The sequence below is a fragment of the Anomaloglossus baeobatrachus genome, unplaced genomic scaffold (genome assembly GCF_048569485.1).
Source record: "Anomaloglossus baeobatrachus isolate aAnoBae1 unplaced genomic scaffold, aAnoBae1.hap1 Scaffold_2862, whole genome shotgun sequence".
Taxonomy (NCBI): Eukaryota; Metazoa; Chordata; class Amphibia; order Anura; family Aromobatidae; genus Anomaloglossus; species Anomaloglossus baeobatrachus.
Genome location: NW_027442325.1, coordinates 44,018 through 56,112, shown reverse-complemented (window position 1 = coordinate 56,112; position 12,095 = coordinate 44,018). Strand labels below are relative to the sequence as shown.

The following is a 12,095-nucleotide window of genomic DNA, read 5'->3' as shown; positions in this document are numbered from 1 at the left end:
TGGTTATCGCTTCTCGGCCTTTTGGCTAAGATCAAGTGTAGTATCTGTTCTTATCAGTTTAATATCTGATACGTCCCCTATCTGGGGACCATATATTAAATGGATTTTTAGAACAGGGAGATGGAAAAAGAGCTTGCTCTGTCCACTCCACGCATTGACCTGGTATTGCAGTACCTCCAGGAACGGTGCACCCCTTCTTAACCCAGTTTCCAAAAGCAGAACTCAATTCACCTGATTCATATTAGCCCGATTTAATGAATTGGAAGAAAGCATACGTCTTCATATGCACCTCAATTTGGCCCATTCACTTTTCACACTTCCTCCTTTTGTTTTTTATCTTTCACACTTTTGACTTTCTTTATTCATCCAAATAGCAAACTCATCACCACTCAACCTGACCAACTCGGCTATGTCCCCGTGCTGCAGTTCTCTGTCTTATCTAGATCATTTGCAATTGAATGGAATAGATCCCTTTTGGACAAAGTGGATTCACCTGCTGCTGCAGTGACCACAGGTGTGATAAGATCTAGAATTGGCATCTGGTGCGATCTCTCCGCTTCCACTCCAAAGAAAGTTACCTGTTTATTCCTATCATGCATTGGTTTTTGGGGTTTTCTTTGAGTAATGATGATCTCTTTAGTAGTCTGTTGGCGCCCTCTCCTGGAGGAATAGTTTGCTTGCTCTTGGACATTCTAAAAGAGAGGTCATGATAGACATTGAGCTTCTGAGCTCAATTGGGGACAGTCATGGGTGATGAATGTTTGCAACCTACTGCGAAGCCTCATACCGCAATATAAGGAACGTCAAATACTAAGAAAGGGCGGCCTATGAAAGAATTACTACTTTCAATAAGTACACTTAAACGGCTAATTGGGAATAGAAAAACTGTAAAAAGCCCTCTGAGAAAGCCCCCCTCTAACCTTTGATAGTAAGCTTTTCTGTAGTCTGCCTGTTGATGTATTTTCCGTTTGAACTGTGCACAACATGAAGAGACGGAACACTGGCGGCTTGTCACAATGCCCCCCGATGACATCACAATAGCGCTGCTGCCTAGAAAACAAGCTGCGCAGAAGAAGTTGTTCTTTGGGTGGGAGGGTGGGCTAGTGGAAGGAGGGGGCAATCTCTTTTTTTCCCGGGTGGTAGGGGGATGACAGGAGAAGGGAAGCGGGTGGTGAGAAAGGTACAGAGGGCAGGGTTTGGGGGCTGGGAAGGAAAGGGAAAAGATTAGGGTTTGGGGATGATGAAAGGGCTTTCTACGGGTAAGGATGGCAAAGGGTGGCAGTGACGGAAAGTCAGGCAACCTGTCCTGTCCGTCTTTTTGTATCGTGAATTGGAAAGACTGCAAGGGGGAGGGGAGTTGCTTGCGCCCTAAAGGAGGAGTTATTCAGATTCATTGCAGTGGGCGGCGGCTGCAAAACGCACCATTCTTCTTGTTTTTGCTCTGCAAAGCAGCCTTTTCAAGGGTTGGCTTGGGTGACAAAATGTCTTGTGTAGGCGTGGGTTTGTCTCCCTCTCGCTCTCTCTCCCTAAGATGTGTCCGGCATAGGCCAGGGTGCCACTCGAGGCCCAAACCAATTCTGGTTATCGCTTCTCGGCCTTTTGGCTAAGATCAAGTGTAGTATCTGTTCTTATCAGTTTAATATCTGATACGTCCCCTATCTGGGGACCATATATTAAATGGATTTTTAGAACAGGGAGATGGAAAAAGAGCTTGCTCTGTCCACTCCACGCATTGACCTGGTATTGCAGTACCTCCAGGAACGGTGCACCCCTTCTTAACCCAGTTTCCAAAAGCAGAACTCAATTCACCTGATTCATATTAGCCCGATTTAATGAATTGGAAGAAAGCATACGTCTTCATATGCACCTCAATTTGGCCCATTCACTTTTCACACTTCCTCCTTTTGTTTTTTATCTTTCACACTTTTGACTTTCTTTATTCATCCAAATAGCAAACTCATCACCACTCAACCTGACCAACTCGGCTATGTCCCCGTGCTGCAGTTCTCTGTCTTATCTAGATCATTTGCAATTGAATGGAATAGATCCCTTTTGGACAAAGTGGATTCACCTGCTGCTGCAGTGACCACAGGTGTGATAAGATCTAGAATTGGCATCTGGTGCGATCTCTCCGCTTCCACTCCAAAGAAAGTTACCTGTTTATTCCTATCATGCATTGGTTTTTGGGGTTTTCTTTGAGTAATGATGATCTCTTTAGTAGTCTGTTGGCGCCCTCTCCTGGAGGAATAGTTTGCTTGCTCTTGGACATTCTAAAAGAGAGGTCATGATAGACATTGAGCTTCTGAGCTCAATTGGGGACAGTCATGGGTGATGAATGTTTGCAACCTACTGCGAAGCCTCATACCGCAATATAAGGAACGTCAAATACTAAGAAAGGGCGGCCTATGAAAGAATTACTACTTTCAATAAGTACACTTAAACGGCTAATTGGGAATAGAAAAACTGTAAAAAGCCCTCTGAGAAAGCCCCCCTCTAACCTTTGATAGTAAGCTTTTCTGTAGTCTGCCTGTTGATGTATTTTCCGTTTGAACTGTGCACAACATGAAGAGACGGAACACTGGCGGCTTGTCACAATGCCCCCCGATGACATCACAATAGCGCTGCTGCCTAGAAAACAAGCTGCGCAGAAGAAGTTGTTCTTTGGGTGGGAGGGTGGGTTAGTGGAAGGAGGGGGCAATCTCTTTTTTTCCCGGGTGGTAGGGGGATGACAGGAGAAGGGAAGCGGGTGGTGAGAAAGGTACAGAGGGCAGGGTTTGGGGGCTGGGAAGGAAAGGGAAAAGATTAGGGTTTGGGGATGATGAAAGGGCTTTCTACGGGTAAGGATGGCAAAGGGTGGCAGTGACGGAAAGTCAGGCAACCTGTCCTGTCCGTCTTTTTGTATCGTGAATTGGAAAGACTGCAAGGGGGAGGGGAGTTGCTTGCGCCCTAAAGGAGGAGTTATTCAGATTCATTGCAGTGGGCGGCGGCTGCAAAACGCACCATTCTTCTTGTTTTTGCTCTGCAAAGCAGCCTTTTCAAGGGTTGGCTTGGGTGACAAAATGTCTTGTGTAGGCGTGGGTTTGTCTCCCTCTCGCTCTCTCTCCCTAAGATGTGTCCGGCATAGGCCAGGGTGCCACTCGAGGCCCAAACCAATTCTGGTTATCGCTTCTCGGCCTTTTGGCTAAGATCAAGTGTAGTAGTATCGTTTGAAAAGGTGGTTTAAGGCTCCGGCCACCTTAGTACAATGATGCAATGCACACTGGAAGGTTGCGCTTGTTAGTACTTTAGGAGGATAGTATATCCATCTAGAGGAAACCATGGCCCTACCAGGATCGAGGCTATTAGACTGAGTAAGTGTGGGGGTTATGGTGCAATGTGCCCCAGGAATGGACACCCTGGAGGGAGTCTGAACTTGCTAGGTTGGGACCCTGGTAAGCCTCAGACTCTGTCGCACGCCGCGCCTTGCCTATTCATACTTTCCAAGCATATTGCCCTATCCCGGCCTTCTGGCTAAGAAGGGAAATTTTTATAATCCCGGTCGGAGGTCCGGTCAGCTTTGGGCTGAGAAACCAACACTCGGTTGGAGGTCCGGGTCAGCTTTGGCTGAGAAACCAACACCCGGTTGGAGGTCCGGTTAGCCTTGGGCTGAGAAACCAACACCCGGTTGGAGGTCCGGTCAGCCTTGGGCTGAGAAACCAACACCCGGTTGGAGGTCCGGTCAGCCTTGGGCTGAGAAACCAACACCGGTTGACGGTCCGGGCAGTCTCGGCTGCGAAACCAACGACTAGTAGCTCCCTACTCCACTTGGGTAAGATGCCTCGGTGGACGCTGGGAGCAACAACAAGGCTCAACCAGGCTTCGGCTTGGGGGAGCACCGAAGATCCCTGACCCTCGCTGTGGCCTTCTGGCTCGGAGGGACGGGGTTGATTTTTGGGGATCCTCTTCTCACGGAGGGGTCCACACGAATCCTAGCCTTTGCACTGTTTTTGGTGTGACTTCGGTCATGCATTTTTGCGGTGCTTTGGAAAGCTTCATTAAATCAAAAATCTGTTCTTATCAGTTTAATATCTGATACATCCCCTATCTGGGGACCATATATTAAATGGATTTTTAGAACAGGGAGATGGAAAAAGAGCTTGCTCTGTCCACTCCACGCATTGACCTGGTATTGCAGTACCTCCAGGAACGGTGCACCCCTTCTTAACCCAGTTTCCAAAAGCAGAACTCAATTCACCTGATTCATATTAGCCCGATTTAATGAATTGGAAGAAAGCATACGTCTTCATATGCACCTCAATTTGGCCCATTCACTTTTCACACTTCCTCCTTTTGTTTTTTATCTTTCACACTTTTGACTTTCTTTATTCATCCAAATAGCAAACTCATCACCACTCAACCTGACCAACTCGGCTATGTCCCCGTGCTGCAGTTCTCTGTCTTATCTAGATCATTTGCAATTGAATGGAATAGATCCCTTTTGGACAAAGTGGATTCACCTGCTGCTGCAGTGACCACAGGTGTGATAAGATCTAGAATTGGCATCTGGTGCGATCTCTCCGCTTCCACTCCAAAGAAAGTTACCTGTTTATTCCTATCATGCATTGGTTTTTGGGGTTTTCTTTGAGTAATGATGATCTCTTTAGTAGTCTGTTGGCGCCCTCTCCTGGAGGAATAGTTTGCTTGCTCTTGGACATTCTAAAAGAGAGGTCATGATAGACATTGAGCTTCTGAGCTCAATTGGGGACAGTCATGGGTGATGAATGTTTGCAACCTACTGCGAAGCCTCATACCGCAATATAAGGAACGTCAAATACTAAGAAAGGGCGGCCTATGAAAGAATTACTACTTTCAATAAGTACACTTAAACGGCTAATTGGGAATAGAAAAACTGTAAAAAGCCCTCTGAGAAAGCCCCCCTCTAACCTTTGATAGTAAGCTTTTCTGTAGTCTGCCTGTTGATGTATTTTCCGTTTGAACTGTGCACAACATGAAGAGACGGAACACTGGCGGCTTGTCACAATGCCCCCCGATGACATCACAATAGCGCTGCTGCCTAGAAAACAAGCTGCGCAGAAGAAGTTGTTCTTTGGGTGGGAGGGTGGGCTAGTGGAAGGAGGGGGCAATCTCTTTTTTTCCCGGGTGGTAGGGGGATGACAGGAGAAGGGAAGCGGGTGGTGAGAAAGGTACAGAGGGCAGGGTTTGGGGGCTGGGAAGGAAAGGGAAAAGATTAGGGTTTGGGGATGATGAAAGGGCTTTCTACGGGTAAGGATGGCAAAGGGTGGCAGTGACGGAAAGTCAGGCAACCTGTCCTGTCCGTCTTTTTGTATCGTGAATTGGAAAGACTGCAAGGGGGAGGGGAGTTGCTTGCGCCCTAAAGGAGGAGTTATTCAGATTCATTGCAGTGGGCGGCGGCTGCAAAACGCACCATTCTTCTTGTTTTTGCTCTGCAAAGCAGCCTTTTCAAGGGTTGGCTTGGGTGACAAAATGTCTTGTGTAGGCGTGGGTTTGTCTCCCTCTCGCTCTCTCTCCCTAAGATGTGTCCGGCATAGGCCAGGGTGCCACTCGAGGCCCAAACCAATTCTGGTTATCGCTTCTCGGCCTTTTGGCTAAGATCAAGTGTAGTCCCTTCATTGGGTTTGCCTTGGTCTTGGCTGGGAGGGGCCCGGGCTTGCACAATCGCCGGCCTCGGGGATTGTTGCGCCTTTTGGTGCTTACGTCCCCTTATGGCTGGTGGTTCCTGGGCTCGGGAGGCGATCACCTGCGGCACTGCGCTTTTGTGTGGTGGCCGATGACCGTTTTCTGAAATTTGCGGATGAAATCTCATCTGTTCTTATCAGTTTAATATCTGATACGTCCCCTATCTGGGGACCATATATTAAATGGATTTTTAGAACAGGGAGATGGAAAAAGAGCTTGCTCTGTCCACTCCACGCATTGACCTGGTATTGCAGTACCTCCAGGAACGGTGCACCCCTTCTTAACCCAGTTTCCAAAAGCAGAACTCAATTCACCTGATTCATATTAGCCCGATTTAATGAATTGGAAGAAAGCATACGTCTTCATATGCACCTCAATTTGGCCCATTCACTTTTCACACTTCCTCCTTTTGTTTTTTATCTTTCACACTTTTGACTTTCTTTATTCATCCAAATAGCAAACTCATCACCACTCAACCTGACCAACTCGGCTATGTCCCCGTGCTGCAGTTCTCTGTCTTATCTAGATCATTTGCAATTGAATGGAATAGATCCCTTTTGGACAAAGTGGATTCACCTGCTGCTGCAGTGACCACAGGTGTGATAAGATCTAGAATTGGCATCTGGTGCGATCTCTCCGCTTCCACTCCAAAGAAAGTTACCTGTTTATTCCTATCATGCATTGGTTTTTGGGGTTTTCTTTGAGTAATGATGATCTCTTTAGTAGTCTGTTGGCGCCCTCTCCTGGAGGAATAGTTTGCTTGCTCTTGGACATTCTAAAAGAGAGGTCATGATAGACATTGAGCTTCTGAGCTCAATTGGGGACAGTCATGGGTGATGAATGTTTGCAACCTACTGCGAAGCCTCATACCGCAATATAAGGAACGTCAAATACTAAGAAAGGGCGGCCTATGAAAGAATTACTACTTTCAATAAGTACACTTAAACGGCTAATTGGGAATAGAAAAACTGTAAAAAGCCCTCTGAGAAAGCCCCCCTCTAACCTTTGATAGTAAGCTTTTCTGTAGTCTGCCTGTTGATGTATTTTCCGTTTGAACTGTGCACAACATGAAGAGACGGAACACTGGCGGCTTGTCACAATGCCCCCCGATGACATCACAATAGCGCTGCTGCCTAGAAAACAAGCTGCGCAGAAGAAGTTGTTCTTTGGGTGGGAGGGTGGGCTAGTGGAAGGAGGGGGCAATCTCTTTTTTTCCCGGGTGGTAGGGGGATGACAGGAGAAGGGAAGCGGGTGGTGAGAAAGGTACAGAGGGCAGGGTTTGGGGGCTGGGAAGGAAAGGGAAAAGATTAGGGTTTGGGGATGATGAAAGGGCTTTCTACGGGTAAGGATGGCAAAGGGTGGCAGTGACGGAAAGTCAGGCAACCTGTCCTGTCCGTCTTTTTGTATCGTGAATTGGAAAGACTGCAAGGGGGAGGGGAGTTGCTTGCGCCCTAAAGGAGGAGTTATTCAGATTCATTGCAGTGGGCGGCGGCTGCAAAACGCACCATTCTTCTTGTTTTTGCTCTGCAAAGCAGCCTTTTCAAGGGTTGGCTTGGGTGACAAAATGTCTTGTGTAGGCGTGGGTTTGTCTCCCTCTCGCTCTCTCTCCCTAAGATGTGTCCGGCATAGGCCAGGGTGCCACTCGAGGCCCAAACCAATTCTGGTTATCGCTTCTCGGCCTTTTGGCTAAGATCAAGTGTAGTATCTGTTCTTATCAGTTTAATATCTGATACGTCCCCTATCTGGGGACCATATATTAAATGGATTTTTAGAACAGGGAGATGGAAAAAGAGCTTGCTCTGTCCACTCCACGCATTGACCTGGTATTGCAGTACCTCCAGGAACGGTGCACCCCTTCTTAACCCAGTTTCCAAAAGCAGAACTCAATTCACCTGATTCATATTAGCCCGATTTAATGAATTGGAAGAAAGCATACGTCTTCATATGCACCTCAATTTGGCCCATTCACTTTTCACACTTCCTCCTTTTGTTTTTTATCTTTCACACTTTTGACTTTCTTTATTCATCCAAATAGCAAACTCATCACCACTCAACCTGACCAACTCGGCTATGTCCCCGTGCTGCAGTTCTCTGTCTTATCTAGATCATTTGCAATTGAATGGAATAGATCCCTTTTGGACAAAGTGGATTCACCTGCTGCTGCAGTGACCACAGGTGTGATAAGATCTAGAATTGGCATCTGGTGCGATCTCTCCGCTTCCACTCCAAAGAAAGTTACCTGTTTATTCCTATCATGCATTGGTTTTTGGGGTTTTCTTTGAGTAATGATGATCTCTTTAGTAGTCTGTTGGCGCCCTCTCCTGGAGGAATAGTTTGCTTGCTCTTGGACATTCTAAAAGAGAGGTCATGATAGACATTGAGCTTCTGAGCTCAATTGGGGACAGTCATGGGTGATGAATGTTTGCAACCTACTGCGAAGCCTCATACCGCAATATAAGGAACGTCAAATACTAAGAAAGGGCGGCCTATGAAAGAATTACTACTTTCAATAAGTACACTTAAACGGCTAATTGGGAATAGAAAAACTGTAAAAAGCCCTCTGAGAAAGCCCCCCTCTAACCTTTGATAGTAAGCTTTTCTGTAGTCTGCCTGTTGATGTATTTTCCGTTTGAACTGTGCACAACATGAAGAGACGGAACACTGGCGGCTTGTCACAATGCCCCCCGATGACATCACAATAGCGCTGCTGCCTAGAAAACAAGCTGCGCAGAAGAAGTTGTTCTTTGGGTGGGAGGGTGGGCTAGTGGAAGGAGGGGGCAATCTCTTTTTTTCCCGGGTGGTAGGGGGATGACAGGAGAAGGGAAGCGGGTGGTGAGAAAGGTACAGAGGGCAGGGTTTGGGGGCTGGGAAGGAAAGGGAAAAGATTAGGGTTTGGGGATGATGAAAGGGCTTTCTACGGGTAAGGATGGCAAAGGGTGGCAGTGACGGAAAGTCAGGCAACCTGTCCTGTCCGTCTTTTTGTATCGTGAATTGGAAAGACTGCAAGGGGGAGGGGAGTTGCTTGCGCCCTAAAGGAGGAGTTATTCAGATTCATTGCAGTGGGCGGCGGCTGCAAAACGCACCATTCTTCTTGTTTTTGCTCTGCAAAGCAGCCTTTTCAAGGGTTGGCTTGGGTGACAAAATGTCTTGTGTAGGCGTGGGTTTGTCTCCCTCTCGCTCTCTCTCCCTAAGATGTGTCCGGCATAGGCCAGGGTGCCACTCGAGGCCCAAACCAATTCTGGTTATCGCTTCTCGGCCTTTTGGCTAAGATCAAGTGTAGTATCTGTTCTTATCAGTTTAATATCTGATACGTCCCCTATCTGGGGACCATATATTAAATGGATTTTTAGAACAGGGAGATGGAAAAAGAGCTTGCTCTGTCCACTCCACGCATTGACCTGGTATTGCAGTACCTCCAGGAACGGTGCACCCCTTCTTAACCCAGTTTCCAAAAGCAGAACTCAATTCACCTGATTCATATTAGCCCGATTTAATGAATTGGAAGAAAGCATACGTCTTCATATGCACCTCAATTTGGCCCATTCACTTTTCACACTTCCTCCTTTTGTTTTTTATCTTTCACACTTTTGACTTTCTTTATTCATCCAAATAGCAAACTCATCACCACTCAACCTGACCAACTCGGCTATGTCCCCGTGCTGCAGTTCTCTGTCTTATCTAGATCATTTGCAATTGAATGGAATAGATCCCTTTTGGACAAAGTGGATTCACCTGCTGCTGCAGTGACCACAGGTGTGATAAGATCTAGAATTGGCATCTGGTGCGATCTCTCCGCTTCCACTCCAAAGAAAGTTACCTGTTTATTCCTATCATGCATTGGTTTTTGGGGTTTTCTTTGAGTAATGATGATCTCTTTAGTAGTCTGTTGGCGCCCTCTCCTGGAGGAATAGTTTGCTTGCTCTTGGACATTCTAAAAGAGAGGTCATGATAGACATTGAGCTTCTGAGCTCAATTGGGGACAGTCATGGGTGATGAATGTTTGCAACCTACTGCGAAGCCTCATACCGCAATATAAGGAACGTCAAATACTAAGAAAGGGCGGCCTATGAAAGAATTACTACTTTCAATAAGTACACTTAAACGGCTAATTGGGAATAGAAAAACTGTAAAAAGCCCTCTGAGAAAGCCCCCCTCTAACCTTTGATAGTAAGCTTTTCTGTAGTCTGCCTGTTGATGTATTTTCCGTTTGAACTGTGCACAACATGAAGAGACGGAACACTGGCGGCTTGTCACAATGCCCCCCGATGACATCACAATAGCGCTGCTGCCTAGAAAACAAGCTGCGCAGAAGAAGTTGTTCTTTGGGTGGGAGGGTGGGCTAGTGGAAGGAGGGGGCAATCTCTTTTTTTCCCGGGTGGTAGGGGGATGACAGGAGAAGGGAAGCGGGTGGTGAGAAAGGTACAGAGGGCAGGGTTTGGGGGCTGGGAAGGAAAGGGAAAAGATTAGGGTTTGGGGATGATGAAAGGGCTTTCTACGGGTAAGGATGGCAAAGGGTGGCAGTGACGGAAAGTCAGGCAACCTGTCCTGTCCGTCTTTTTGTATCGTGAATTGGAAAGACTGCAAGGGGGAGGGGAGTTGCTTGCGCCCTAAAGGAGGAGTTATTCAGATTCATTGCAGTGGGCGGCGGCTGCAAAACGCACCATTCTTCTTGTTTTTGCTCTGCAAAGCAGCCTTTTCAAGGGTTGGCTTGGGTGACAAAATGTCTTGTGTAGGCGTGGGTTTGTCTCCCTCTCGCTCTCTCTCCCTAAGATGTGTCCGGCATAGGCCAGGGTGCCACTCGAGGCCCAAACCAATTCTGGTTATCGCTTCTCGGCCTTTTGGCTAAGATCAAGTGTAGTATCTGTTCTTATCAGTTTAATATCTGATACGTCCCCTATCTGGGGACCATATATTAAATGGATTTTTAGAACAGGGAGATGGAAAAAGAGCTTGCTCTGTCCACTCCACGCATTGACCTGGTATTGCAGTACCTCCAGGAACGGTGCACCCCTTCTTAACCCAGTTTCCAAAAGCAGAACTCAATTCACCTGATTCATATTAGCCCGATTTAATGAATTGGAAGAAAGCATACGTCTTCATATGCACCTCAATTTGGCCCATTCACTTTTCACACTTCCTCCTTTTGTTTTTTATCTTTCACACTTTTGACTTTCTTTATTCATCCAAATAGCAAACTCATCACCACTCAACCTGACCAACTCGGCTATGTCCCCGTGCTGCAGTTCTCTGTCTTATCTAGATCATTTGCAATTGAATGGAATAGATCCCTTTTGGACAAAGTGGATTCACCTGCTGCTGCAGTGACCACAGGTGTGATAAGATCTAGAATTGGCATCTGGTGCGATCTCTCCGCTTCCACTCCAAAGAAAGTTACCTGTTTATTCCTATCATGCATTGGTTTTTGGGGTTTTCTTTGAGTAATGATGATCTCTTTAGTAGTCTGTTGGCGCCCTCTCCTGGAGGAATAGTTTGCTTGCTCTTGGACATTCTAAAAGAGAGGTCATGATAGACATTGAGCTTCTGAGCTCAATTGGGGACAGTCATGGGTGATGAATGTTTGCAACCTACTGCGAAGCCTCATACCGCAATATAAGGAACGTCAAATACTAAGAAAGGGCGGCCTATGAAAGAATTACTACTTTCAATAAGTACACTTAAACGGCTAATTGGGAATAGAAAAACTGTAAAAAGCCCTCTGAGAAAGCCCCCCTCTAACCTTTGATAGTAAGCTTTTCTGTAGTCTGCCTGTTGATGTATTTTCCGTTTGAACTGTGCACAACATGAAGAGACGGAACACTGGCGGCTTGTCACAATGCCCCCCGATGACATCACAATAGCGCTGCTGCCTAGAAAACAAGCTGCGCAGAAGAAGTTGTTCTTTGGGTGGGAGGGTGGGCTAGTGGAAGGAGGGGGCAATCTCTTTTTTTCCCGGGTGGTAGGGGGATGACAGGAGAAGGGAAGCGGGTGGTGAGAAAGGTACAGAGGGCAGGGTTTGGGGGCTGGGAAGGAAAGGGAAAAGATTAGGGTTTGGGGATGATGAAAGGGCTTTCTACGGGTAAGGATGGCAAAGGGTGGCAGTGACGGAAAGTCAGGCAACCTGTCCTGTCCGTCTTTTTGTATCGTGAATTGGAAAGACTGCAAGGGGGAGGGGAGTTGCTTGCGCCCTAAAGGAGGAGTTATTCAGATTCATTGCAGTGGGCGGCGGCTGCAAAACGCACCATTCTTCTTGTTTTTGCTCTGCAAAGCAGCCTTTTCAAGGGTTGGCTTGGGTGACAAAATGTCTTGTGTAGGCGTGGGTTTGTCTCCCTCTCGCTCTCTCTCCCTAAGATGTGTCCGGCATAGGCCAGGGTGCCACTCGAGGCCCAAACCAATTCTGG

General features: G+C 47.0%; 7 non-coding genes and 1 pseudogene across 7 annotated transcripts; all 8 read left to right on the top strand.

Moving 5' to 3' along the window:
* The first annotated feature begins 5 nt into the window (after window positions 1–5).
* On the top strand, window positions 6–196 carry LOC142266544 (U2 spliceosomal RNA). Its single transcript, XR_012732613.1, has one exon. It is a non-coding gene; the product is annotated as a U2 spliceosomal RNA (small nuclear RNA).
* Window positions 197–1,583: 1,387 nt separating this feature from the next.
* LOC142266543 (U2 spliceosomal RNA) lies at window positions 1,584–1,774 on the top strand. The gene has a single exon (XR_012732612.1). It is a non-coding gene; the product is annotated as a U2 spliceosomal RNA (small nuclear RNA).
* A 1,387-nt stretch (window positions 1,775–3,161) lies between these two features.
* On the top strand, window positions 3,162–3,306 carry LOC142266515 (U2 spliceosomal RNA; annotated as a pseudogene).
* Window positions 3,307–4,003: 697 nt separating this feature from the next.
* Window positions 4,004–4,199, top strand: LOC142266505 (U2 spliceosomal RNA). The gene has a single exon (XR_012732580.1). It is a non-coding gene; the product is annotated as a U2 spliceosomal RNA (small nuclear RNA).
* Window positions 4,200–5,791: 1,592 nt separating this feature from the next.
* Window positions 5,792–5,976, top strand: LOC142266508 (U2 spliceosomal RNA). The gene has a single exon (XR_012732583.1). It is a non-coding gene; the product is annotated as a U2 spliceosomal RNA (small nuclear RNA).
* Window positions 5,977–7,363: 1,387 nt separating this feature from the next.
* Window positions 7,364–7,554, top strand: LOC142266542 (U2 spliceosomal RNA). Its single transcript, XR_012732611.1, has one exon. It is a non-coding gene; the product is annotated as a U2 spliceosomal RNA (small nuclear RNA).
* Window positions 7,555–8,941: 1,387 nt separating this feature from the next.
* On the top strand, window positions 8,942–9,132 carry LOC142266541 (U2 spliceosomal RNA). The gene has a single exon (XR_012732610.1). It is a non-coding gene; the product is annotated as a U2 spliceosomal RNA (small nuclear RNA).
* A 1,387-nt stretch (window positions 9,133–10,519) lies between these two features.
* On the top strand, window positions 10,520–10,710 carry LOC142266540 (U2 spliceosomal RNA). Its single transcript, XR_012732609.1, has one exon. It is a non-coding gene; the product is annotated as a U2 spliceosomal RNA (small nuclear RNA).
* Window positions 10,711–12,095: the final 1,385 nt, after the last annotated feature.